Genomic DNA, 27,172 nt, shown 5'->3' with positions numbered 1-27,172 from the left:
GCGTTAGACTCACAGGCTTTCTGTGAAACACTAATGCCTGCGGGAACAAGAATTTGCAATGCAATATGTCACGCATTTCCGAGAGTTGAAGCTATTGGCATTGTAAATGACAATGCCTTTTATTTATCGCTTTTGATAATTAACACATAAGTAAAAGGCATTGTCATTTACAATGCCAATAGCTCAATCTCTTGTAAATGCCAGGCCTATTTCACTTCCAAGAAGCGGCCGCAATTGTCCAGGGCTGCTTGGAAAGTGAAAACGCGCATGGCGCACTGCATGTCATGCCTGCAGTAGGAGAAACTCATTAAAAAATAGTGCTTACAGACTAAATAAGACATACGGTGTAACAACAGAAGTAAAAGGGCCAGTCCTCATGGGAGGTTACAAATGAAGGCAAGGCGGCACAAATGAGGGACAAGCAAGCCTATTAATGAATCGGAAGCAAGCATTTACAATGGACAATGACACAAGCCAATGAAAAGTATGGTTGGAGAGTGGGCGGAGCTTCAAGTCCATACTCGAATACAGCATGCCTCGCAGAGCAGCGCTCGACCTAAAAAGGCACAAATAAGTGGGAATGTGTTGATTTCCTCGGAAACCAATGAGTCATAAGTGTGTTGCTGTGCACTCCGGGCATCCAATGTGTCAGACTTTCTGTGAATCACTAATGCCTACCAGAAGAAGGCACAAATATGGGGCAATGTGCAGATTTCCTAAGAAACCAATGCATTGCATTTATGATGCGGTGTACACAATGCATCCAATGCGTTAAACTCACATATGCTCTGTGAAAAAGTAACACCTACTGAAATAAAGCACAAATAAGGGGGGATGTATTGACTGCCTCAGAAATCAATAGAAGGCATGTGTGTGTTTTGCGGTGCACACCACGCATCCAATGTGTCAGACTCAGACTTTCTGTGAGACACTATCGGCTACTGTAAAAAGACACAAATAGGGGGAGTGTGTTGATGGCCATGGAAGCCAAGGCATCGCATGTGTGCTGCGCTGCACACCAAGCATCCAACGCATCAGACTCATGGACTTTCTGTGAAACGTTAACTCCTACAAAAAGAAGGCACAAATATGGGTCGACATGTTGATTTACTCAGAAAACAATGCATTGCATGTGCGCTGTAGTGCACATCACGCATCCAAAGCGTCAGACCCACAGATGTTCTGTGAAACACTAACACCAACTGGAAGAATTCACAAATAAGGGGGAATGTGCTAACTGCCTCAGAAACCAATGGATTGCATGTGTGCTGCGGTGCACACCACGCATCCAATACGTCAGACTCACAGACTTTCTGTGAAACACTAACACCTACTGCCGTGCCCACCACGCATCCAATGAATCAGACTCACAGACTTTCTGTGAAACGCTGGCACCTACTGCAGTGCACACCACGCATCCAATGCATCAGACTCACAGACTTTCTGTGAAACACTGACACCTACTGCAGTGCACACCATGCATCCAATGCGTCAGACTCACAGACTTTCTGTGCAACACTAACACCTACTGCAGTGCACACCATGCATCCAATGCGTCAGACTCACAGACTTTCTGTGCAACACTAACACCTACTGCAGTGCACACCACGCATCCAATGCATCAGACTCACAGACTTTCTGTGAAACACTGACACCTACTGCAGTGCACACCACGCATCCAATGCGTCAGACTCACAGACTTTCTGTGAAACACTAACACTTACTGCAGTGCACACCACGCATCTAATGCGTCAGACTCAGACTTTCTCTGAAACATTAACATCTACTGTAGTGCACAACACGCATCTAATGTGTCTGACTCACAGAGTTTCTGTGAAACATCAACACCTACAGCAGTGCACACCATGCATCCAATGCATGAGACTCACAGACTTTCTATGAAACACTAACACCTACCGCAGTCAGTTTCACTTTTAAATATTTTTATTTGGCATATTTAGCCATAAAAAGTAGCACATTACAAACAATTAAAATATGATTTATTCCAAGAGTTTCACTATAAAACAATATAATACACAATAAAAACCTACTAAAGTATACAATGGGAGACCTATTTATATAAAACTCTTAGTTCTTCACCAAAGCAGAAAGGAGTTTCTTATACATTAGCTATACATTTATACAGAATCTAGAGTAATCCACAGATCATGGGTGAGATCGAATTTCTACCATGTGTTCATTTCAATCTATTCAATTTCCTTCAATGACTCCTGTGTTGCAATTAAAAATCTTCCTATTGCACATGCCACATTAAAAAATCTCATATTTGTCAATAAGCTAAGTGCTTGGTTCCTACTGAAACTTTTATAAACAATAAAAATAGGTTTTAAAATTGTTTTCCGTTCTTCTAAAAACCTCAAATAATTCAATCAAGATATGTTGACTACTACATTTTACTTGTAGGCCAGAGGAGCACAGACCTTGGTCATTCGACATAAGTGATTTTATCTTCCAATTGATGTTAAATGGGTTCAGGCCGACTCTAAATTTCAATATTGTATTTCTGAGCTTTGGGTTAGGCATAGCTTCTATACAGGGGAAGATATGATCGTTGGCCCACCAGTTTATCAGAAACTGGGCAGACAATTTGCTCATTAAGTGATATAAATCTTCTTCTCGGGTCTTCGCATTAATAATGGCCCGTAACTCCCGCTTAGGGATCTGCTGCCCTGATTTCCATTGGTCTCGCTCTAGGGTAAATTTAGCACATAACTTGTCTAGTTTATTCCTTGCTTGGACCGCCCCGTTAAGATCACTGGTCTCTATTTGTTTCTTACAAAGGTATGCTATTTTGGGGGGCCTTCTCCATTCTTTTCCAGAAGTTAAATGTCGCTTGCATTCCCCGATAGTTCCAGGCTGTGAGGTGACATTCTAATCGCACAGCCTGTAACATAGTTGTTGATGGGAGAGCGAGAAGCTGCTTCACACATTTCCCCTCCTCTAAGTTCCACTCTGATTTAACCCCATGAATAAAACCTCAACACCATACTGAAATTGTGGTCGGACCAATGCATTAAAAGCCAATAGTATTGGTCGCAGCAATGGGTCTCCATACTTCTGTTTAAATTGCTTACACACCATGCATCCAATGCGTCAGACTCACAGACTTTCTGTGGAACACTGACACCTACCGCAGTGCACACCACACATCCAATGCATCAGACTCACAGACTTTCTGTGAAAATCCTAACACCTACCGCAGTACACACCATGCATCCAATGCATCAGACTCACAGACTTTCTGTAAAAACACTAACACCTACCGCAGTGCACACCATGCATCCAATGCGTCAGACTCACAGACTTTCTGTGAAACACTAACACCTACTGCAGTGCACACCACACATGCAATGCGTTAGACCCTTCGGCGGTTGTCAGCGTGTTTAGAACTCTACTTCTGTTTAAATTGTTTACACACCATGCATCAAATGCGTCATACTCAGACTTCTTCTGAAACACTAACACCTATAGCAGTGCCGACCACGCATCCAATGCGTTAGACCCTTCTGCGGTTGTCAGCCTGTTTAGAACTCTACTTCTGTTTAAATTGTTTACACACCATGCATCTAATGCGTCAGACTCAGACTTTCTCTGAAACACTAACACCTACTGCAGTGCCCACCACGCATCCAATGTGTCAGACTCTGACTTTCTCTGAAACACTAACACCTACTGCAGTGCACACCACGCATCCAATGCGTTAGACCCTTCTGCAGTTGGCAGCGTGTTTAGAACTTTACTTCTCTTTAAATTGTTTACACACCATGCATCCAATGCGTCAGACTCAGACTTTCTCTAAAACACTAACACCTACTGCAGTGCCCACCACGCATCCAATGTGTCAGACCAGACTTTCTGTGAAACACTAACACCTACTGCAGTGCCCACCAAGCATCCAATGCGTCAGATTCACAGACTTTCTGTGAAACCCTAACACCTACCGCAGTGCACACCATGCATCCAATGCATCAGACTCACAGACTTTCTTTAAAAACACTAACACCTACTTCAGTGCACACCACGCATCCAATGCGTCAGACTCACAGACTTTCTGTGAAACACTAACACCTACTGCAGTGCACACCATGCATCCAATGCGTCAGACTCACAGACTTTCTGTGGAACACTGACACCTACCGCAGTGCACACCACGCATCCAATGCATCAGACTCACAGACTTTCTGTGAAAACCCTAACATCTACCGCAGTGCACACCATGCATCCAATGCATCAGACTCACAGACTTTCTGTCAAAACACTAACACCTACCGCAGTGCACACCATGCATCAGACTCACAGACTTTCTGTGAAAACACTAACACCTACCGCAGTGCACACCATGCATCCAATGCATCAGACTCACAAACTTTCTGTGCAACACTAACACCTACTGCAGTGCAAACCACACATCCAATGCGTTAGACCCTTCTGCGGTTCTCAGCGTGTTTAGAACTCTACTTCTCTTTAAATGTTTACACACCATGCATCCAATGCGTCAGACTCAGACTTTCTCTGAAACACTAACACCTACTGCAGTGCCCACCACGCATCCAATACGTCAGACTCAGACTTTCTGTGAAACACTAACACCTACTTCAGTGCACACCACGCATCCAATGCGTCAGACTCACAGACTTTCTGTGAAACACTAACACCTACTGCAGTGCACACCATGCATCCAATGCGTCAGACTCACAGACTTTCTGTGAAACACTGACACCTACCACAGTGCACACCATGCATCCAATGCGTCACACTCACAGACTTTCTGTGAAACACTAACACCTACTGCAGTGCACACCACGCATCCAATGCATGAGACTCACAGACTTTCTGTGAAAACACTAACACCTACCGCAGTGCACACCACGCATCCAATGCATGAGACTCACAGACTTTCAGTGAAACACTAACACCTACCGCAGTGCACACCATGCATCCAATGTGTCAGACTCACAGACTTTCTGTGAAAACACTAACATCTACTACAGTGCACACCATGCATCCAATGCATGAGACTCACAGACTTTCAGTGAAACACTAACACCTACCGCAGTGCACACCATGCATCCAATGTGTCAGACTCACAGACTTTCTGTGAAACACTAACTGCCTGTTTAGAACTCTATTTACCCCCACACTTCCTGGGACAACCTTATGTGGACTCTCACATATCCCAGTTAAGTGTGTGAGATGTCTTTGACATTTACAAATATAAATGTTTCCGGTGCTCCAGAAGCAGCTGTTTCTCATAATTCTGGTACAAGTGTTATCCAGGATAGCTATCCTGTGTGGTCCCAGCAGATAATTAACTATTTATGTCTTGTGGAACACCAAGTCTTGGACTGCCAAAGGCAGTCGTTTCGTTTTTGCATTGGAGCCGGGTACAGATTCCGTATTTCAGATGTGACAGTTCCTCTCTGTACATCAGTTTTGGGGAGCAGTCCTCTGTCAAGTTTTAAGTGCTCCAAAAACTGAGTTTTTCAAGCATTGCCATGCACCATTTTCTGGGAATCCAAGGTTTGTGCTGGATGCTAGGGATCACGGTTCAATCCCCGGCTCCAGCGGCAGGGGTCTGCCCAGCACCATGCGACTCTGGGCAATAGCTCGCTTAATCTTCCCAACGGCCCCCAGTGCCGAGATACCCCTTCCGGGGGTATTTGTGCGCTATACAAGTACCGGATTTACATTTACACTACATTTTGAGTGTGCAAAGCCACCCCTCTGCAGTCAAATTGTTCTCTATCCCAGAATTAATAAGCATTGCAGTAACCAATAGCCCCTCCCCTGGCTAATTGATATGATGGCTGCTTTCTGTTTTTTTCTTCTTTTTCTTGCAGACGCATGCCACATAAATAAAAAATGTAAATGACCATTAAATATCATTTTATTAGAACAGCATGGGCACCTCCTAGCAGGCAGGTGTATATACCCTTTCAGTGTTAGTGCACATTAAGAAAAAAATTGATTAGTGTTGCCACAAGGATAAGGTACTATTTGATTTTATTTACTGTAACATGGAAGTGTAGTTTAAACATACAAAAATGACTACAAAATAAAAAGGGTAAAGAATGGAAGAAAGCATTGCTTGGTAAAGGATTAGCCCAGTAGCACTGCAGTCTGATAAGAAGTGCACATGCTTCAGTGGATGTGCAGAATTGATAATGCAAAATTCTGTCACTCACAGCGCTGTAGGTCGATGGCTGAAGTGGGTGGGACTTGTCCCATTCTTCTGCATGCTCTAGGTCAATGGCTGAAGTGGTGCCACTTGCCTCATTCTTCTGTATGCTATAGGTCAATGGCTGAAGTGGTGCCACTTGCCCCATTCTTCTGTATGCTAAAGGTCAATGGCTGAAGTGGGTGGCACTAGTCCCATTCTTCATTATGCTAAAGGTCAATGGCTGAAGTGGGTGCCACTTGCCCCATTCGTCTGTATGCTAAAGGTCAATCGCTGAAGTGGCGACACTTGTCCCATTCTTCTGCATGCTATAGGTCAATGGCTGAAGTGGTGACACTTGTCCCATTCTTCTGTATGCTATAGGTCAATGGCTGAAGTGGGTGGCACTTGCCCCATTCTTCTGTATGCTAAAGGTCAATGGCTGAAGTCGGTGACACTTGTCCCGTTCTTCTGCATGCTATTGGTCAATGGCTGAAGTGGTGGCACTTGCCCCATTCTTCTGTATGCTATAGGTCAATGGCTGAAGTGGGTGGCACTTGCCCCATTCTTCTGTATGCTAAAGGTCAATGGCTGAAGTGGTGACACTTGTCCCATTCTTCTGTATGCTATAGGTCAATGGTTGAAGTGGGTTGCACTTGCCCCATTCTTCTGTATGCTAAAGGTCAATGGCTGAAGTGGGTGACACTTGTCCCGTTCTTCTGCATGCTATTGGTCAATGGCTGAAGTGGTGGCACTTGTCCCGTTCTTCTGCATGCTATTGGTCAATGGCTGAAGTGGGTGACACTTGCCCCATTCTTCTGCATGCTATTGGTCAATGGCTGAAGTGGTGGCACTTGCCCCATTCTTCTGCATGCTATAGATCAATGGCTGGAGTGGGTGGCACTCATCCCATTCTTCTGCATGCTATAGGACAATGGCTGACGTGGGTGGCACTTGTACCCATTCTTCTGCATTCGATAGGTCAATAGCAGAAGTGGGTGACACTTGTACCATTCTTCTGCATGCTCTAGGTCAATGGCTGAAGTGGTGCCACTTGCCTCATTCTTCTGTATGCTATAGGTCAATGGCTGAAGTGGTGCCACTTGCCCCATTCTTCTGTATGCTAAAGGTCAATAGCTAAAGTGGGTGGCATTTGTCCCATTCTTCTGTATGCTATATGTCAATGGCTGAAGTGGTGCCACTTGCCTCATTCTTCTGTATGTCATATGTCAATGACTGAAGTGGGTGACACGTGTCCCGTTCTTCTGCATGCTATTGGTCAATGGCTGAAGTGGGTGACACTTATCCCATTCTTCTGCATGCTATTGGTCAATGGCTGAAGTGGTGCCACTTGCCTCATTCTTCTGTATGCTAAAGGTCAATAGCTGAAGTGGGTGACACTTGCCCCATTCTTCTGCATGCTATAAGTCAATGACTGAAGTGGGGTTTGCACTTGTCCCACTCTTCTTTATGCTATGGTGGGAGGAAGCAAAATGTGAACGACAGCTGAACAGACCAATGATTGAATAGGGTTCACTCAAAGCCTCTCTGGGCACTTTCAAATCTATGTATTATTTTTATTTATATGTTTTTATCCTATAAGGCATTCGAGACACCTAAGGCTCTCTTCAGGTCTGACCAAACAAACAGAACACATTCCAAGAAGCCTTTGTAGGGGGATACCATACACCACAAGGGAAAGGGTAGCATTTTCTGGTATTTAAACCTCCGTCAACAATGGGTGAAAAGGAAACAAGCATTGGAAATGCAATAGGTCTCGCATTAGGAAAGTTTGAGCTATTAGTCTTATAAATGACTTTTTTTTATTATTGTGTTGTTTTTTGAAATAGCTAAATTAATAGCTTTGTCATTTACAATGCCAATAGTTATAACTTTCGCAAATGTGACACCTATAGCATTTGTAATGCAACATGTTTTGTATTTACGTGACTTAGATGTATTGATATTACAAATAACAATGGCTTTTAATTTTTTTAAATAATTAATACTTAAATAATTTATTTAATTTGTAATGGCAATAGCTTAAACTTTTGTAAATAACTTTTGTGAAGATTATGTTCAGTGTTTTTTATTGTGACAAAAATCCAAGAACTTAAGTGAAATATTAACATCTTTTTGTGATTTGTAATAAAGCTTGAACCCACAAAGACAACACGTGACATGAGACAAATGCCACAAGAGGATCACATTATCTTAATATTTACTTTGTCTAGTTAATCGGGGGGACATTAAAAGATTAAATAAAAGACCGTGATCAGGCCTTGATTACGCCGTCCTATAAAATATATAAAAGAACAGGCTCCATACATGCGATTCCCTTCTCACTCCGGGAGAGAGGACGTGAGAGCAAAGCAAATGGGCAGCCTGTGAAGATTTATGGCCCGATGAGGGAGAGACACGGCCTGACGGCCATGAATAGTGTGAAGCAGGGGCCTTTGAAGTGAAGCTAAGCTTCACTTCAAAGGTGTGGGAGGAGTGAGAAGTGAAACAAGTTTTTAAAAAAATGCGGCTGAGGCAGAGCGCACGCTGGGGGGAGCTTCAGATGCCTGTCACCCCTTCAAACCTAATGTCATCAGAGGTAACTGAACAAATATGTTACACTATACAAGGGAAGGTATCCTCTTTAGAGTGCAAGCCAGAAGAGTCTTGAATGAAGCAAAGGCTTCTCCGGAGTTCTTCGCGTACTACATTTCATTACTAAACAGTCGATATCTTATTGCGTGCTGTGTCAAAACATGATAAATAAGCACACAGCGATTTATAGGAAACAGCAGCAGTTATCTTGAATGAATTTGCACCAAGACCTTTTACAAAATATTTGGCTGTAGTAAGAGCATACCTGAAATGCCAAGCCAATCACGTATATATGCTCATGTAGAATATTAGCTGCCGAAGGGAAGCACCTTTAGACTATAACATGATAGACACGGCCTCCCGGCCGTGAAAGTGAAAGTACGGCCGGCCGGCCGTGACTAATTAGGGGAGGAGCAGCCAGGAGAGAGCAGGAGCGGAGGCGGCAAGCTGGGGAACAGATGGCTGGCGATTTGATGCTGTGCACACGCATTTTAGGTCAATGCGCTTGCGCATTGAGCTAAAACCGCACGGGCACAGCATCAAATCGCCAGTTTAGTTAAACCTGTTTAAGCCCCTATAGTCTCGCTCCGCTCAATGCGCATGCGCATTGAGAGGCGAGACCTAAAAAGGACAGTACTTTGCAATCAGAGCTGAGAGTTCCACATCCGCTGAAAGGGAATTTTGGAAGACCTATGCTGACATTCCGGGTAAGTTTTTTACCAAGCACACTAAAACATTGAAATATCAGTTTAAATTTAGCTGAATAGTCACAGAACATATTACCAGTGTGATATGATAATATGACCGTGTAAGATTAGTGTTCTGTGTGTGTCTGGGTCATAATGAGGGTACATTTGGCCTGTTACTTCATCCTCATTATACATTACTACCCCTAACGGTGCCGCCTCCGCAAACTTCTCATGCTTAATTTGAGCCGGTGGTTTTTGGTGCTCAGCACCGGTACCTAAATGTCAGCACCGGCTCTAGTGGCAGTCCACCACATTGTGGCGCTATCTTTAATTGTAAGATGAGAACAGCAACCGTGTTTATTAAGACAATATACATTGAAAATGAATAATATTAGCCTCTCACGCCATTATTAGCTTTGTGTGGCCTAAAATAGTCCGAATTGTCACACTTGCAGGAGTGTGATCGATAGTTGTTACGTTGGTACTGTCATTGGCAGTGCTGGCAGCGGCAATGTATGGTGCAAGCTGCAGTGGCCTTTCGAGAAGTGCCATGGTACTTATTTTTTTGACAAATGAAAAGGGGGGCCCTCGGCCCCCCCGCACGCATGGCGGCGCGGCGACCGTCGCCCCCACTGTCTCCTTTGTTGCCATTCGGCGGTGGGGGCGTGCCCTGGGGGGCGCGCCCCACCGCCGATTGGCTGGCGGCCTCCTTGACCCGGATCCTGGGAAGTGGGTCCGGGTCAGGGGGGGCGGGCTAGAGGAGGGGCCACCTGGCCCCTCGGGAATAAAGAGATAGGGAGCGCCCAGGAGACCCCCTTGTCCCGGGACGCTCCCTCGCCGAAACGGTGTGCCCCGCACTCGGGGCTTCTTTGTTTTCCCACCCACCATCCCTTGGAACAAAAAGTTTGGTAGCAGTTCTTATCTCTGGCTGAAGGGTAAGTTCTGGATGTACGGTCCACGGGTCTCACAGGGTAATAGAGATGAACTGTTGGTGTATTTTGTTGATGCTTTTGTCTAGGAATTGTTTCCCCCCCTTAGCAAGTCATGTGTGAACTGAATTGTATTTAATGCTATGTGTCTTTAGGCCTTTTTTCCCTTTGTAGCTATACGTTGATACTGTTTTATTAGCCAGTGTAGCTGTCCTTTAGAATTTTTTCCCATAGGTCGTCGTATTTATTAGGTATGGGGCATGCGGTAAGGTCATTATCGGTGAGCACATATTTGAGGTCTGAGGGGGCGGGCATCATCCTATGGAGGTTCCCGCCCAGGGGGAGGGGCCTGCGGGCCACTCCCACAACTCCAGGGGCAAGGTAATGGATGCTGCAAAGCAAAGGAGCGCGGGTAGGAGTAGTTCACGCTTTCCTTAGGCTGGTAGCCACCCCGCGCGCGTGGACTCACGACGCCACCGGCGCAGAGTAAGGGCCCTCCTTTAGTGGGTAAATGGAGTTCAGGGCGTAGACCGGGCAATTCCCGGGGTAACACTGCGCATGCGCACATCCAGAGGGGAGGCGCAGCTAGTAGGACCTGACACCGGTAGTGACCCTGCCATATGGCCAGAAATGTACAAAAATTCTAGATGAGGATGTTTAGTATAAGTTAGGAAAACAACATGTATTAGAGTTTTGTTAAAGTCAGGCTCTCAAACGTGTTGCTAAGGATTATGTACCTAAATGTCCTGCTGAATTTTTGTATAAATTGTTGATTATGCAATTAAAACCTTTTTTAATTTCATACTTTAATAAATACGGCCGGGCGACTAGCGCCCGCCTTCCAAAAAGTAAAGACGTCTCGTGTCCACGTTCCTGGGTATTGGGTGCCGGATTGGGGGGGAGGCGGCAGCTAGTCGCTGACCATGTTAAGCACTGCGGCGCCACTCGAAGATGTTGCCATAACTATCTATGTAAGGACATATGTCTACTGTAAAGCGCTCAGGCACCTTTGGGTAATGTTGCTGCTATATAAAAATGCATAAATAAATAGTCAATAAGAAAAAGAAAATTACTCCTTCTAACACACAGATGTTGTTAGAATGAGCGCCTCTGTCAGTCTTCTCAAAGAATATATGTTGGGAAATGCAGAATTCATCCCAGGGGCTAACATGACGGATCTTGGTGATAATAAGAGCCCAACCCCGTACCCTGAACCCTAGCTCTCTACGTTTTTTTAATGTATTTATTTATTTATTGCCGTTTTATATAGTGTAAACTCATCCCAAATATATTGGAGCGCTTTTCATGAGCACTTTACCTTGCCAGTTACATTGCACATAATCACCTTTTTTTGACACAGGGAGATTAAGTGATCTGACTACAATCAAAGGATGCACACCTGATGCCAAGACTCGCGCATGGGTTGCCAGTTCTAAGATCAGCAGCTCTTAACGCCCATATTAAAGTGCAATATTTTTTCATACTGCACTTCGACCCACAATTGTTGCCTCTAGACGCTCCAATTCAAATGAGGTAATATTTCCCTAATTATCAGTAATCCGTGTATCGACCTCAGAATGATGAAAAGCACATTTGGTATTGTCTTTCGAACTTGTCAGCCAAGAGCATTCAATTTCACAGGCCTCTTAAGTACTTGGCTGCACCGCTGGTTTTGCTTGATTTAGCCAGCTTTATTTGACAAGAAACCTGTCCCAGAGACTGATGGGCAGTGATTAATTCCTGTTCGCTGCAGGCTGCTTCAAAGACTCAGCAGTAATTCCGGATGCAAACATCAAAATAAAGGCCGAAAGAACCATTATTGTTTAGAAAGAACAGTGGGCAGGAAGCCCTTCTATACAGCAGAGCTATTCTTCGATTAAAGTGTTTTCAATAGTTTCTGAGACAGCAGTGCTATCGCTATGGTAACAACATTAAGGAAGGCAGCAGCAGAATTCCTTCGATCATGCCCCACATTGATGACACAGCCGAGGAGATTTTGTTACACAACTCTCAGTGACGACACAGCTGAGCTATCTCTCACGTTACATAGGATGCAGTAGGGCGTCAGGGTTGTATGACTTTACAACGCATTCCATTGCAACGCATGCCTTTTCCACACATGCGTTACAACGCGAATGCCATTACCATGCTTTACCACGAAAATGCCTTTACCATGCATACCTGTGCGACCCTCCGCCCCCCAGCCCCAATTGAACCACACCCTTACCAACTATGCCTAACATAAAAAATTAGTAAAATACAAAAAATAATCAGTTTTCCTTATTTTTCTATGGACGGACTTCTTCAAACTCTTTGTTAAGTGGTCCTTTTTCTATTTTTTTGAAAATGCAGTACGTAGACGCACGTACGTTATTACGTCGTTAGGGAGGCTCATTGCACGAAGGACAAGAATCACAGAAGAGCGTTTTTTTAGGGAAGAGTTTTCCTTCTTTTTTTAAACCCATTTGTTTTTTTTTAGGGGGAGACCCCCCCAAGCCCCCTTTTTTAATTCTACCTTTAAATCACATTCCTTTACTACGTATCTCATAGTAAAGGAATGCGTGGTAAAGGCTATACGTGGTAGCCATGCATACGTTGTAAAACGTGCGTGGTTAAGTATAGCGTGGAAACGGCCGCGTTGTAGTGGCTGTTTCCTGGGCGTCAGACCGCAGAGAAGCCAAGGCGCTCTCAGCAACCATTAAGATGGCAGAGTAATCCACAAGTAAATACCAACTGACAATTTCAGCCAGCAGTATTGACTTGCGTTTGTCAATGCTTATTGATTTTGATACACCCGAGTTAACTGCCACTGCTGCGGACAGCTCTCAGCTCTCTCTCTCTCTCTCTCTCTCTCTCTCTCTCTCTCTCTCTCTCTCTCTCTCTCTCTCTCTCTCTCTCTCTCTCTCTCTCTCTCTCTCTCTCTCTCTCTCTCTCTCTCTCTCTCTCTCTCTCTCTCTCTCTCTCTCTCTCTCTCTCTCTCTCTCTCTCTCTCTCTCTCTTCTCCTCTCTCCTCTCTTTTCCTCATTCTCTCTGATCTCATCCATTGCCACACATTCTCTATCTCTCGCTCAGTCAGTTATTCTACCCCCTCCCTTCTGCCCTCTATCTTCCCAAAGTTCTCATGTTCATACCACTTTTCTTTTGCTTCTTACTTCATCACACCTCTCTCTCCTACTTTTCTAGTTTCTTCCATCTTAGCTGTTCCTACCCGCTCATTTCTCTCTCATCTCATTTTCTCTCCTACTCTCTTTGGCTTCTAGGCGCTGTATTTTCCTTTCTTCTCCTATCACTGCATTTGCTCTGCCTCACTCACCTTTCCTTTATCTTCCTTCCTCTAGCTCCGACTCCTGGCTCCTCTCAACTCAACTCTGTTGTCTTCTCTCATTTCATTTCTTCCTTTTTCTATTCCTTCACTTTGTTCTTTTTCTCCTCTCATTTTGCTTTCTTGCCATTTCTCCCTCCCAACTCTCTCGTCTTGCTCCCACTCCCCCCCTTTGTGTTTTAATTCCTCTTCACAGCAGCGCTTGATATCTTTGCTCAGGACTGACGTGCTCTAATCACTCCCTTCATCAGGTTTCTGAGCCCCCCTCGCTCCTCGACGCCGTCCCCCGGGTCTCCCTGGGACGGGGGACGCGGCGTCGCTCTCATCTCCTCTTTATAAAATGGCCGCGCGGCTGACAGCGCGGTGACGGACGCCTCATTAATGGCTTAATACATCGGCGCGGTTCTCATTCTGCTTTCTGGTCCGCCTCCGCCGGGGTAAAGAAGGATTCCAGCGCGTGCCCGAGACGGAGGCCTCTCCAGGGAACGGGACGAGTCCAAGGCGCGGACGAGAAGGGGGGAGGCTGAGAAGAGTCGAGGAGGGGGTGGGGGCTCGCGGACAGAAGTAAAATAAGTAGGGTGAGTAAGAATAAAAGAGAAGGGGAGACTGAAGGAGGGAAGGGTGAAGAAGATGGAATGAGAGGAAAAGTGATGGCGATTGAACCATTCATTGCAAGTGGAGGGGAGTAATGGCAACATTGGGTAAGGAAGGAGGGGGCAGTAAAAGAGCATGGCAAGGCACATTTTAAGGAGTGAAGAATCTGGGGGGAGGGCGTGGGGGTGGTATCAAGGCAAGGTACACCTGCATAAGCAAGTTTGCACTTGTCTTATTCTTAACTAAAGTTAAAGCAAGCAAAATGGTTTGTCCAATCAAACTCTGACAATCAATGATTTAGAGTGACTGCAATCTGGCCAAGTGTGCCATTATATGCCACTGTTGGTCAGGCGCGCAACACCCATTGGACTCAAAGGGCTTCATCCCCCCGTCCCCCCTCCGCGTCGTGTGTGGCAGCCCGGCATGAGACAGATCCCGGGGGCACACAGCCACACCCGAGCACTTCACAGGGCTTTAATCCCTCCCATGCTCGTGACGGAACCGTTCCGTCACGAGCCTCGGGTGGGCTGTGCTGGTGGTGGAACGGTTCCGTCACGGCCCCCTCGCCGCGCCTGCGCGGCACGAATTCCGCGCCTGTTCTATTAGGCGGGCGGGGCCGTGACGGAACCGCTCCGTCACAAGCACAGCTCACCCGCGGGCCGTGACGGAGCGGTTCTGTCACGAGCAACGGGACCGCCGCGCGGCCCCGCCCCCCCTTAGCGTTGCGGCGGAATAGTCGCCGCAGCAAAGGGGTTAAAAGACCATTTGCATGTTAATGAGGCCTTTGCTGCTGTTTTACCCCTTCCAAGAGAACCCGGCAGTTCAACTCTGCTGTTGGTGGCACACAGGTCTTTAAGTGGGAAGAAAAAACGGAGAGGTCTCTCAAAGGGGTGTGGCCCATGTAATTAAGGGCGTGGATTAAAAAACATAAACTAAAAATCTGTGCTGAGCGTAGTGTGCCGCCCGACTTATATTTTGCTGTTTCTGTGATTGCATCCAAACATCTGATACAACAAGTAACATCACACCTACAACAAGTCAGGACTATGGCTTTGTCAATGGTTGTTAGTTGCATAAGATTATTAAGCAGCAACTATGGCTTGTATATCATGTTGAAAAAGCTCCTACTTAAAGCTCTGAGGACACCAGGACAATGTTGATGCTCCTGAGTTACAAGAGGAGAAGGGAAATCAGAGAGAAAATGAGTCTCTTTAAAGGTTTTCCCTTCCCCTTCCCCTACAATGCTCCCCTTCCAGTCCGGAAAAAAACGGACCGCCTGTGCCATGACACAAAACAGAGCCCGATAGAGACCCGTTTTGAGGCCTTCTTTAAAAATTGGAGGTCCAGCACCAGTGAGACCCGGCCCACTTAAAGCCCTGGTGTACACATGACACACGCCTACTACTTGGTATGCACTTACAACGCACACCCCTTCAAAGCATGAGAGGCTTTCTAGAATCTCAAAATTTGATTTATCGATAATCTGATTACATACCCATAATCTTCATTACTTAGAGTCCGGGTTTGCCCCACCAGTGTGCCCCTGAATATCGATTCAACAGTGTCGATGGGACAACACATGGAGAACAGAATATTGAAAATGAAATATTGACAGGTAAGTAAGCCTAGATTTTGTATGCCTAACTCCGCATATATGTGTCCCTACTGGAGCAGGGTCAAGACCGATTTGAATATAGCTGGGTCTAAACTGAGGTGGCAATGTGTGCAAAATAATGATGGATTGGAATGCGGCCCGAGTGATTACCAGATTAATCCAAGCATTCCATCCATCACTGTAATGTATATTTATTGGATACTGTAGGACATCAAGCATCTCTGAGAACATAAGCAGACCACTCAACCAAAGGCACAATTACCAAATGGAAAGGACAGCCTTTGCAATCCTGCAGGGCGTTGGCATTTTTATCTCTACTGTTACAGTGATTCATTCTCCTTCACTGCTAGCCACAAAACCCACACCCCTAGTGAACAAAGTGAACTGCTCCACCTTCTAAAAATGGATGCCACAGCTGCAAGTCGTGGACTTGGAGGCAGCCTGTGACCTTGAATGCACAATTTGTCTGTATTCCTGTTTTACACCCTTGGACAACCATTGACAAAGAATGAAAGGAGACTGCAACTATATCTGGATTTTAGCAGGTTATGCTTAGGGTTTCATATTTTATGATATTTCTTTTGCATATATTTTGTATTTGACCATATTTATTTACTCATTTTATATGTATTTACCCATATGTATTTTGTCTTTGGTGAAAAAATGAGCTGACACTTAGTATGGTTCTACATTTATTTTACTTATAAATGTACATTCACGCCTCTTGGGCGGTAGGATTGTATTGGGCAAAGGAGTTATATGCAAAAAACCAGTCACTCACTTGAACACAATTGGCCCTAGTTACAAAAGTAATCTGAGACAAAATCCTAACTTTACGACTTTTGGTAATCACAAAGGGCATTTAGGAGTAGTAAAGTTAGGATTATGTCTCAGTTAAACTTAAGTTTTGATCTTAAGTAAAAATTAGTTTAACTGAGACAAAATTCTAACTTTGCTACTCCTAAATGCCCTTTGTGAATACAGAAAGTCGTAAAGTTAAGATTTTGTCTCAGATTACATTTGTGCATCGGGTCGTGTATTAGTGTAGTAATGGTACCATGGAAATGTACTGCTATTTAAGTTTCATTAGGACATCATACCCCTTTCTTCCACTCACTGTGATGTCAGCATGTACTACTAAGGGCCTGACAGGCACAAATGACAGCATGGGGAGATACTAAACATACATTTTCAGTATTTTTCTATTTGAAAAATAACTGGAAAATGGGTGGTTTCTCTCTGTATTTACATGAAAATATCAGCGGCGCTAGATCAGGATAACAGCGGTGGCCGCTCTTTCTCCCACCTGGTGGCCAAGACCTGGATTACCCTCCCTTGCACCTCAGAGCCTCACTATCACTGTAGCAGGTCTAGAAAGACCTCAAGACCTGGATGTTCAACCAAAAGGAACAGGTAGCATGATTTTTCAGCACCTAGAGACCCTCACGGGTGAAGCATCCGTGCTATACAAATTCTGATTGATTGATTGAAAACTAAGGGCCAGATGTAGGTAATTCTATTTTACCGATTCATAAATAGCGAATTTTACCGATTCGGTATTTATGAATCGGTAAAATAGAAGGGGGGAGATTTAGGTAAATTTGGTAATTGAATTACCGAATCTGTAGAAATCGGTATTTACTGAATCGGTAAATACCGATTCGGTAATGCCCATTGATTCCTATGGGCCTTGAAGCCCATAGGAATCAATGGGCAATACCGAATCGGTATTTACCGATTCGGTAAATACCGATTTTTGCAAGGGTGCAGGGGGTGTCACTTTGACACCCTCTAGCACCCCGAATACAGGCATGTGTGTCATGTGGCACACAGACATGCCCTAAGGGCATGTCTGTCTGTCACATGGCATAGGTGTGAATGCACACATCTGCATGCACACCTGGATTCGGTATTTTACCACCCAATTGAATTGGGTGGTAAATACCGAATCTGTAAGGCCTTTGGGAATCAGAAGAGTCCCACCTACATTTGGATTTACCGAATCGGTAATATTACCGATTCGGTATTTTACAGAATCGGTAAATTTACCGAATCTGTAAATTTACCGATTCTGTAAAATAAAGGCCCCTACATGCCAATTTCTAAATACCGGTCGGTAACGGCCGAAATCGTCCGTTACCGACCGGTATTTTGGCTCCTACATCTGGCCCTAGGAGCCTTAATTATGTTCTGCAGAAAGCTTTTTCACTGGAGGAGGTGAGAGAAAGCACAGCCTGTTGTATTCTGGGGCGCTTTGAACAGAGATCATGGTGCAGCAAACTGGTAACAACACCTAAGTAAAGCCTCAGAGAAGGCATAGTCTCACATGCAGATACCTACCAATTGTTTGAGCTGTCAGTTTCATAGTGATTGCATGTGTGGAAATAGCCAGGTTTTTAAAGCTATCCATAATTTGAAATGGTTGTGCATTATTCTTATTCTAGCTGTTATTCAGCTCCATATTTTGGTGGTCATCATTGAGAAGGAGTTTTACTATAGGTAAAATGGCCAGGAAGGTGTTGGAGTGCAAAAAGCATGGCAGTATTGGCAATGAACACTGCAAGAGTTCAGTACAACATTAAGAACGAAGTGACTTGAAGGAGGTTTGGCTACTCTGTGCAGCTAGGTTTCTCTGACACTGTGAGCAAGGGACCCAGACCTGAGCATACCTGCCACTCTTAACCCCTTGGCCGCGGCGGTAATTCCGCCACGGTGCTGGGGGGTGAGGAGGGGCCGCGCGGCGCTGCCATGCAGGTGACGGAACCACTCCGTCACCAGCCACAGGCGCGCTGCGCTTGTGATGGAGTGGTTCTGTCATGGCCTCTTCCGCCTAATAGAACGCGTCGCGCAGGCGCAAAATTAATGCTGAGCAGGCGCAGCAGCCGGGCCATGATGGAACCACTCCGTCATTAGCACAGTCCACCCGTGGCTGGTGACGTAGTGGTTCCGTCACCAGCATCCAAGGGGTTAAGGAAAAGTCATCACATAAAGGGAAACAAAAAAAGATGGGTGAGATATTTGACTTAATCTCAGCCACTGGTAATTACTCAGGCCACATTCCTGACCATCATTTTTTTGCCCACCATGCCGTCTCAGACAGGAAGCAGCCATATGCTAAACAGTCTTGGCCCTGCTCCAGCAGGAACAGTCTGGCCCAAACTGCCAGGCCGGGTCCCAGCTAAATGGGAAAACTAAGCAACTCCAGACTACCTTTTGGCCTAGTTAGGACCTGATGACAAGATAGAGCTTGGTTCTCAGAGGAACATGCAAGGATTATATGGACGAAAGTGTGGCTCTGACTAAGGGGCCCATTAGGATGCCGGGTGGCTTTCTCTCTGCCCGTCACCCTAAAGGTGCTGGGACCGGCCGCCAGCGGTGTGGCGGTCCTGCCTCAGCGATCAGGATGCCACCGCCATGATGGCAGTGGCATCCTCCATTCCCAGCATTGTGGGGGGCGGTGCTCACAGCACCGTCCGCCACAATGCTGGGCATGCCCTTCGTGCATTGTCATGCACAAGGTGACAGGCACCGCGAGGTGCCTGCCACCATGTCTATGACAATGCCCATGTGCCCCCCCACACCCCCAATACACTGGGGGCCCGCAATGGGCCCCGGAAAGCAGAATCTGCATGCCCCGCCATGGAAAGGCATGTTTCCGCCCCCATGCTAATATGGATGGTGGTGTCTAGCAGATACCGCCACCATATTAAACCCTTTTTTGCCTGGTCGACTTGTCGACCGGGCGGAAAAGCGGTGGGCGGTCTTCCCGTTTGCCGCCTTAACTCCCGCCATACTAATATGGTGGGGGGTAAATGGGTGACGGGGGAAGGATGTAGAGCGGATCTTTACCGCCGTGCGGGCGGTGCGATCCGCCCTACATCCTAATGGGCCCCTAAGTGTGGTTCTCAAGTGTTGAAAAGTTGGAAGACAATCCGGTATCCAGTTGTGTGATATTCCAAGCAGCTGAAGAAAGCAACACATAGGCCCTGGACTCTCCAGAAGAGGTTGAAGTTAGTGGCAGAAGGTTTGTAAAAATGTCTGCACTGCCCATGTTATAATAGTCAATAACTGTGCTAAATCTCCAGAAGAAGACTTCTGCAGCCAAAAGAAGCAATTCCAGAACCAGGACAAGGTAATGGACACAGATCGCATTCCAGAAGAAGCTATAATCTGACAATGGCATGAGAATTTTCAAGAACTCCTTGTTCAACTTGGTGTAACTCATTGCAAGCCAATTGGGAGGTGGAAAAAAATATCTGGACACTCACCAAGATTGTGAGGGGCAGATATACAAGCCCCTTGTGTCACTTTTGTGCTGTTCTTGCGTCACTTTTGTGACGCAGCGGTGGTGTAAAAGTTGCAGCCCATTTACAACCTGACTCATCTAGGGAGATGCGTCACTTAGTAAAGCCCTGCGTGACATTATATCTGCATCAGGTATAATGTATGCACAGTAGGAGTTACCTCACAGGAAAGCCTCGTAAAAGTGACGCAGCGAAATCTACAAGATTTCACTGCGTTTCTTTTAGGATGCCACTGCATCAAAACCTTACACCTGCTTGAAGCAGGCGTAGAAAGTGACGCAGTGTATTGGGAATAGGCTGCAACAGGCTTTGCTGGAGTTGCGTCGTGCTTGCGACACAACTCCAGCAATTTCTGACAAATCTGTCAATCCTTGTGACATGGTGCACCGTTTTGTAAATACGGCGCATCCACGGTGACGCAAGGGTTTTGCAGGGCGGTGCAGGAAAAGTGACGCATCTCTACAGATGCGTCACTTTCTTGTAAATCTGTCCCTTAATGTCGAATCTTAAGAGCAAAGTTACAAGGAAAACTAAGGTTCCAACTTTCTTTTCATGAGAGGAAGCAGAACCCACTCGCACTCAAACAGAGCCACAGGGTGTGCACAAGCCGCTGCCATGTTCGGCCACAATCTGATGACTACCACATACCGACTTGAGCATGGTTACTTCTGTGATACAAAGGGATGCTCATGAGGTTCATGATGTCATTGTGTTATAAACCCAACTAGCCGCCGCTACCAATTAACTGCTCAGGTGTTGGGTCTCTTTTCATTGCCTGCAAGGAATTGCTGTCTGCCTCCCCAGATCCAAGGATAAAACATTTGGAAGGCTGCTGAGACCTCCAGTAGCAGTAAGAATGGTACGAGAGCCTTCTCATTCTACCTCTAAGGCCCTCCTTGCAAGCTCGGGGACATATTCTGACCCAATTATGAAGCAAGACATCTGCTTGTTGGGTGTGTGAGGGTCTTTTCCAAAAGGAGGAATCCCTTCTCCTGCCCTTGTGAATACCCACACACCAGGGTTCACTTGCAAGATCACATACCTCCACCTGCAACACTCATTAGGAACTGCGGGGCATATTACCAAGCAATAGCGATAATTATCGCTATTGCTTGGTTAGAGACAACATTTTACCGCTGAGCTGCGGCGATTTTTATCGCAGATAAACCTTGGTATTATCAAGGTTTATCGCAAATGCGATATAAAACGGCCGCAATGCATGAATATCGCTGAAAAGTCAGCGATATTCATGCATTACCGAGCTTATGCTCTTAGCCATGTTATCCACCTCCCATTGGATAACATGGCTAAGAACTGCTCAGGGCAGGTGTTAGCTTTTGGAGATATTCGCGCTTAGCGCGAATATCTCCAAAAGTTGGTAATAGGAGATAGCGTTGTTAGCGACTGTTTCCAGTCGCTAACATCTTGGCACGCCCACTTTGCATGTCATTAGTGATAAATATCACTGACATGCAAAGTGGGACCCAAGATGGTCGCTATCTCCTACTAGCTGTCGCTAACTGGTGTTAGCGACAGCTAGGTAATAGGGAGATAATCTTATCTCCGCTTTCTTGGCTTTGAAAGCCAAAAAAGCGGTGTTAAACCCCTTGATAATATGCCCCACCATACCTTGTTGGTTACACATATTCTGACCCCTACATGGATCAGAATTATGAGTAGTCGTCTAATGAGTATCTCACCCGGACAGTTTTTTCCAAATAGATGAAATTTATTAAGGGAAAAAGCCAGTAAAAAAGCCAAAACAAGTGGAATCCAGTGTATTAATTACCGATTCCTCATGTTATGCACCATTTGCAAGCTAAAAACGTGGAACAGGGGGTATTTACCACACGTGGTACATATCTTACACTACACTGCCTAACTTGAAATGATGGTCTGAATATCAAGGAGGCATTTCTGAGTTGGAAAATGTTGAGCCAATGCATGGCAGTACTTGCTGGTAGCAGAGATTGACCATTTTGCTGGAATGGGAAACAAGTAAAATCCTCTTTTTTAACCCATCTAGACAGCTATATTAGACTTAAAAAATACAGCTGTTAAAATTTGATGCACAGGTAACACAGAAAAGTGTCACTGTTCAGAATGCCTCCGCACCCCTGACGTATACTACCAAAATATTGGGTAAAAACCAATTATCTACAAAAACAATGTGACAATACTATCGACTTCTATAGTACTGTAAAGGTAAGTATGCAAATATACATTTTCTATATTTAAGTCCAAGTACAAGTATTTTAGCTACAAATATAGCTTTACGGTACACATCTGTAGAGTTAAGAATAGTCAATCTATATTTATAAATTTATACTTACTTTCATGATATTTTGATGGACAAAATTTTAGTCACGCTATATTTCTACAACCATATTTTTGTACTTGTATGCTGTCATGCAACCTTCCCCAGCCCCGGGAGGTGTAGAAAAACAAACGTGTTTTTTATTGGTTGAAAGAAGTCATTCAGAATTGTCCAAATACTATTTAGATTGGTTAAAATGTTAGCCAATCGATGGAAGGTGTTTCAGTGGTCCGATTGGCCACCATTTAAATCAATCAGAATAGCGTCTTGTGTTTGGCTGATTCCAATTGGGTGCTGGTAGTTAAAGAAAGTATTTACAAGAGCTTCATGAACTGCCCTCATTTCAGGAGAGCAAGACCACCTCACACTGGACCACTGACCATTGAATAATTAGCCTTCTGATTACTTATTTTTCTAACCTTTGTGGACAGTATATGTAAGTGGATTCCTCCAAACAGCAGAATTTTGCTTTGTCATTCATTTCCATGTACAATAGACAGAAAAAGTTGTCAATTCCTACTTGTTTGGACACCATAGACAGTATGTAGTGTCTGAGCCAGAGTAAATGCCAGAAGGAGGGTAGGTAGACTCCAGAAAGCAGACCGGTAAACAGCAGCGGGGATTCAGCGGTGGGATGGCGAAAAGATGCCTCACGTTAAATCCCACAGCTTATAGTTTTTGCACCTAGTTCTGGAAGTAAGTGTGGGCAGGGGCGGCTCTAGGCTCATGGCGGCCCTGGGCAGGGAGCGTAGGTAGGGGGCCCCGGAAGAGGGGGTCCGGGCATGGCGGAGCCTCCCAGAGCTCAGGAAGGTGGAACAGAGCCGGAGGCCGCCAAATCCCTGCCAAGGGTCGCCACGCAAATATGTTTCCATCCTCAGAGGATTATTATATTAAGGATATATATTGGCGTGGCGGCCCCTGGGGTTTGGCGGCCCTGTGCAGGTACACAGCTTGCACACGCCTAAGGCCGCCCCTTTTGTGGGCTTCTGAAACTCATAGACCCAATGTCCGGGCCTACCTGGGCCAGTAGGGAGTGTGAGACTGAAAAGGAATCCTGAAAGGAGGCCTATGGTGTATTGTGGGGTCAATCAGGGGTTGGAGGCATGTGTGAACCCAGTGAGGCTGAGACCTGCTCACACATGAATGCCAGAGTCCCACCCAAGTATGAGTATGTTCACTGTATACTCCTAGACAGAACATTGCACATAGTACCTTCGCTGACTGCAAGCTTGTTGTGGAAGGAGAGGCTGAAACGCCAGATTAGGTCTTACTCATACACAATATCCCCCTTTTAAAATAATGGATAGTGCTCTGGAACCCAAAGTTTCACACGGTGATGGAAAGAAAAGATCAAAAACAACTACTAAAAGAAACACCAAAGTGACACAGACAAGTCGGTCTGTTGCGATTCTGTTGCAGTCATTACTGGAGCTTTCTTGCTTCTGAGATCTCCCTGTCTAGGTGCTGGCCTGCCTACTGTGTCATCCTGCCTTGGGTGGCGAAGCACTGGCTGGTCCATGGTCATTGGTGATTGCCCTGGTGAAAGAGGTGTGGCGCAGCGGCCAGGGCGACTGATGCTGGACGCTGGGGATCACGGTTCGATCCCTGGCCCAGCACCATGCGACACTCGGCATTAGCTCGCTTAATCTTCCCGACGGCCACCAGCGCCTTGACACCTTCTGGTAATTGTTTGCGCTTTACAAATACTGGACATTTACATTGGCCCCTGCCCTCAGAACCTCAAGGTCAACAAGGTTCCATGGCAGCCTCCCAGAGGTAACTGTATTGTGTTGCGACAGTTGCTCGGCTGAGGTGTGATAATAAACTTAACGACAGATCTTACTTTTGAAGGTTCCAACGCATTAAGACGTTGTGTCTGGCTCACTAGACTATGACCTGGGATCACGGGCTTCTTGAGATCCACAATCATATTGCCAAACGTTTCTGTACTTTTGTGTTTTCTGAGCTACAAGACATCCCAGCCCTTCTGAGCACATTCCTTTATAAGGACCCAGTGGAGCGACTTCTGCTTTTTATTTTTTTTAAGAGTTTTATATAGCACAAACTAGACCCGAGACTTCGGGTATCAGAGCGCTTTACATGAGCACCTACTTCGTTACAGATGGACAGTACACATTCATTTTTATTAGGCACAGAGCGATTAAGTGATCTGCCCAGAATCACAGGATGCTGAGCTTTGCTGCCGAGACTCGTACCCAGGGCCGGACTGGGAACCGAAATCGGCCCTGGCAAAGTGCTCAGCCGGCCCCCCCTCTACCCTGGGGGTGCGACCGCACTCTTTGCCAGGGCCGGTTTTCGTCCGATTTTGTTACAGGGCCGTTTTTGCAGCTATGCTGCAAAAAAAGGCCCTGTAACAAAAACGGCCCCCTGGGGCCCAAAACCGGCCCCCATCCATGCGGCCGACCGGGGGATTGCCCGGTGCCTGCAACGGCCAGTCCGGGCCTGCTCGAACCCAGTTCCCCAGCTTCGAAGTCGACAGCTCTAACTGCAAGGGTACATCTTTTGTCGTCTGCACGAGAGGCAGACCAGTTGGATATGGTCTGAGAGCATCTTTTGAGCCTCTTCAGCCACATCCTTTGCCATGATCATGCTTCACACTGGAAGCCAGCTTGTTAATGTAGCCTTGGTAAACAATCTCCTCCTGTTTCTGGAGATACATCGATTACAGGTACCCGTTCCCTTCGCCTCTCTTCTTTTCCTGCTTCTCTGTCTCCATGGGCCTCGTTAAAGGAAACAGGGCTGCCTGCTCCACTTGTCTCATTATTTGGATCATTAGATGACTTTAAGGCAACTGGGTGATGAAACAATACAGAGTGAATTGAATGTTCACTTCTTAATCTGATACTTATTCCCAACACGGGGCTCTGTGCACTTTTCAATAACAAGGAGTATGCTTTTCAGCTAACTTAATGCTACAGTTCTTTCAGAGTCCCTCTCATATCTCTGAGAAAGTAAGAAGAACACAAATTAACTGAACGAAAATCAAGAAAGATATAAGAACGGGAATTAATTGAACGAAAATCAAGAAAGAAGCAAGAAGAGACGTTAATTGAACGAAAATCAAGATGGGAGCAAGAATAGGAATTAATTGAATGAAAATAAAGGGAGAATTAAGAATAGCAGACCATGACGGGGTACCACAACAATTATAAAAAAGATAATGGGGGTTCTCTTGCAACCTAAGCCTAGGACATGTATCCCCAATGTTTGCCCCTTTCCTATCCTACATTGTGAGTTGATTTCCAGAAAAATCAATCCAGCTACTTATGAATTGTTTTTGTTGTTGTTTTTTTTAAACGACGATATCCCCAACTCCTGGGCTTCATCATGCCTCCTATTTTGACAAAATAAGGAACCATTTTCACAAAATTAGCTGGTAAGGGAGACCCCCAGCCTTTTTAGGTCTCGCTGAGTCCGCGCAAGCGCTGCTCTGCGAGACATTTAGTCAGTGGCTTTTGGAAATGCTTCCAAACGCTGTTGCCGGCCACCAGCTTTTGGTTACGCGCAAAGCTCACGCGCCTCACTCCGCTTCTGCAATCAACGCTGCTGCACGTACATCCCTCGCATGCTGAGCACAGAGCGCGTCATCACGATCGCGATCAATTTCGCTTTCACCGCGATCACTTTCGCTTTCACTGCCGCGCTGCGTTTGTTTATTTCAGCACGTTTACAGTACTTCAAGGAGCTCAGAGTGTCCACTATTCCATATGCTGAAGCCATAAATATCAAAATGGATAGAGCTTTCCATGAAAACTTTCACCGAAGACCATCCATCTGCTATTTCTGCTTTGATTTCCAGACATTCCTCTGTCCCCTCTCCCTGTCCTTACACTATTCTTTACCGTATACTCCTTAATATCAAGGTTTACATCTACTTCTTTTCCTCTCCTTCCTAAATTTCGCTATCTTGGTGTACATTCTTCTAATAATCGCGAAGCATTCAAGGGTCTGAAAGACAGAATTCTGATTCTAGACAAAAAATTCCAAAAACAAATACGTGACGTGCTTTTTTTTTAGTAATAATGCCTTGATTTATTATCAAAATATACGCTATCAACAATTTACATGTCATTGAATAGATCATCTGGATCTTCAATGCTTTCCATTACCTCCAAGATCCTTTTTCCTGAGGAGGGTTTTCTGACGGCTTTCTCTGGCGGAACTGGAGTACTCCTTTGCTTCTGTTGAACTACCGGTTTTTGTGTGGCACACGCAGCTTCTTGGCCCGGTTCACAATGTATAAGCAAGAGTGGTGGAAGGAGCAACCTTTGGAGAGCAACTGTAATTTCCGGAACTCTTATATTCTAGTGGAAGGGGTTATCTGGCGGGAACTTCTGATAAGTCAGACCCAGATGTTCTTTTCCACAAAACCTGGTACTTCAGGAAGATGTTAAACTAGCACAAAGCTAACTACTCACTAATAATGAGGCATTTAAGGGAGTTAGTGCTTAGTTGTTTGATATTCAGCATGATTTTTCTACAAAGTTTGTGCAAATGTGCATTTTCCTTCCCAAATGATAATGGTAGGATTTGAAACTCCATTTTGAAAGCGATGTTATAATTCTCTTGTTCAGCTTGAAATTGGCATTGTTGATCTTGCATGTTGGG

The sequence above is a fragment of the Lissotriton helveticus genome, chromosome 11 (assembly GCF_964261635.1).
Source record: "Lissotriton helveticus chromosome 11, aLisHel1.1, whole genome shotgun sequence".
In the NCBI taxonomy this organism is placed as follows: domain Eukaryota; kingdom Metazoa; phylum Chordata; class Amphibia; order Caudata; family Salamandridae; genus Lissotriton; species Lissotriton helveticus.
The sequence above is the reverse complement of the archived record's forward strand: the minus strand, read 5'-3'. Positions refer to the sequence as shown.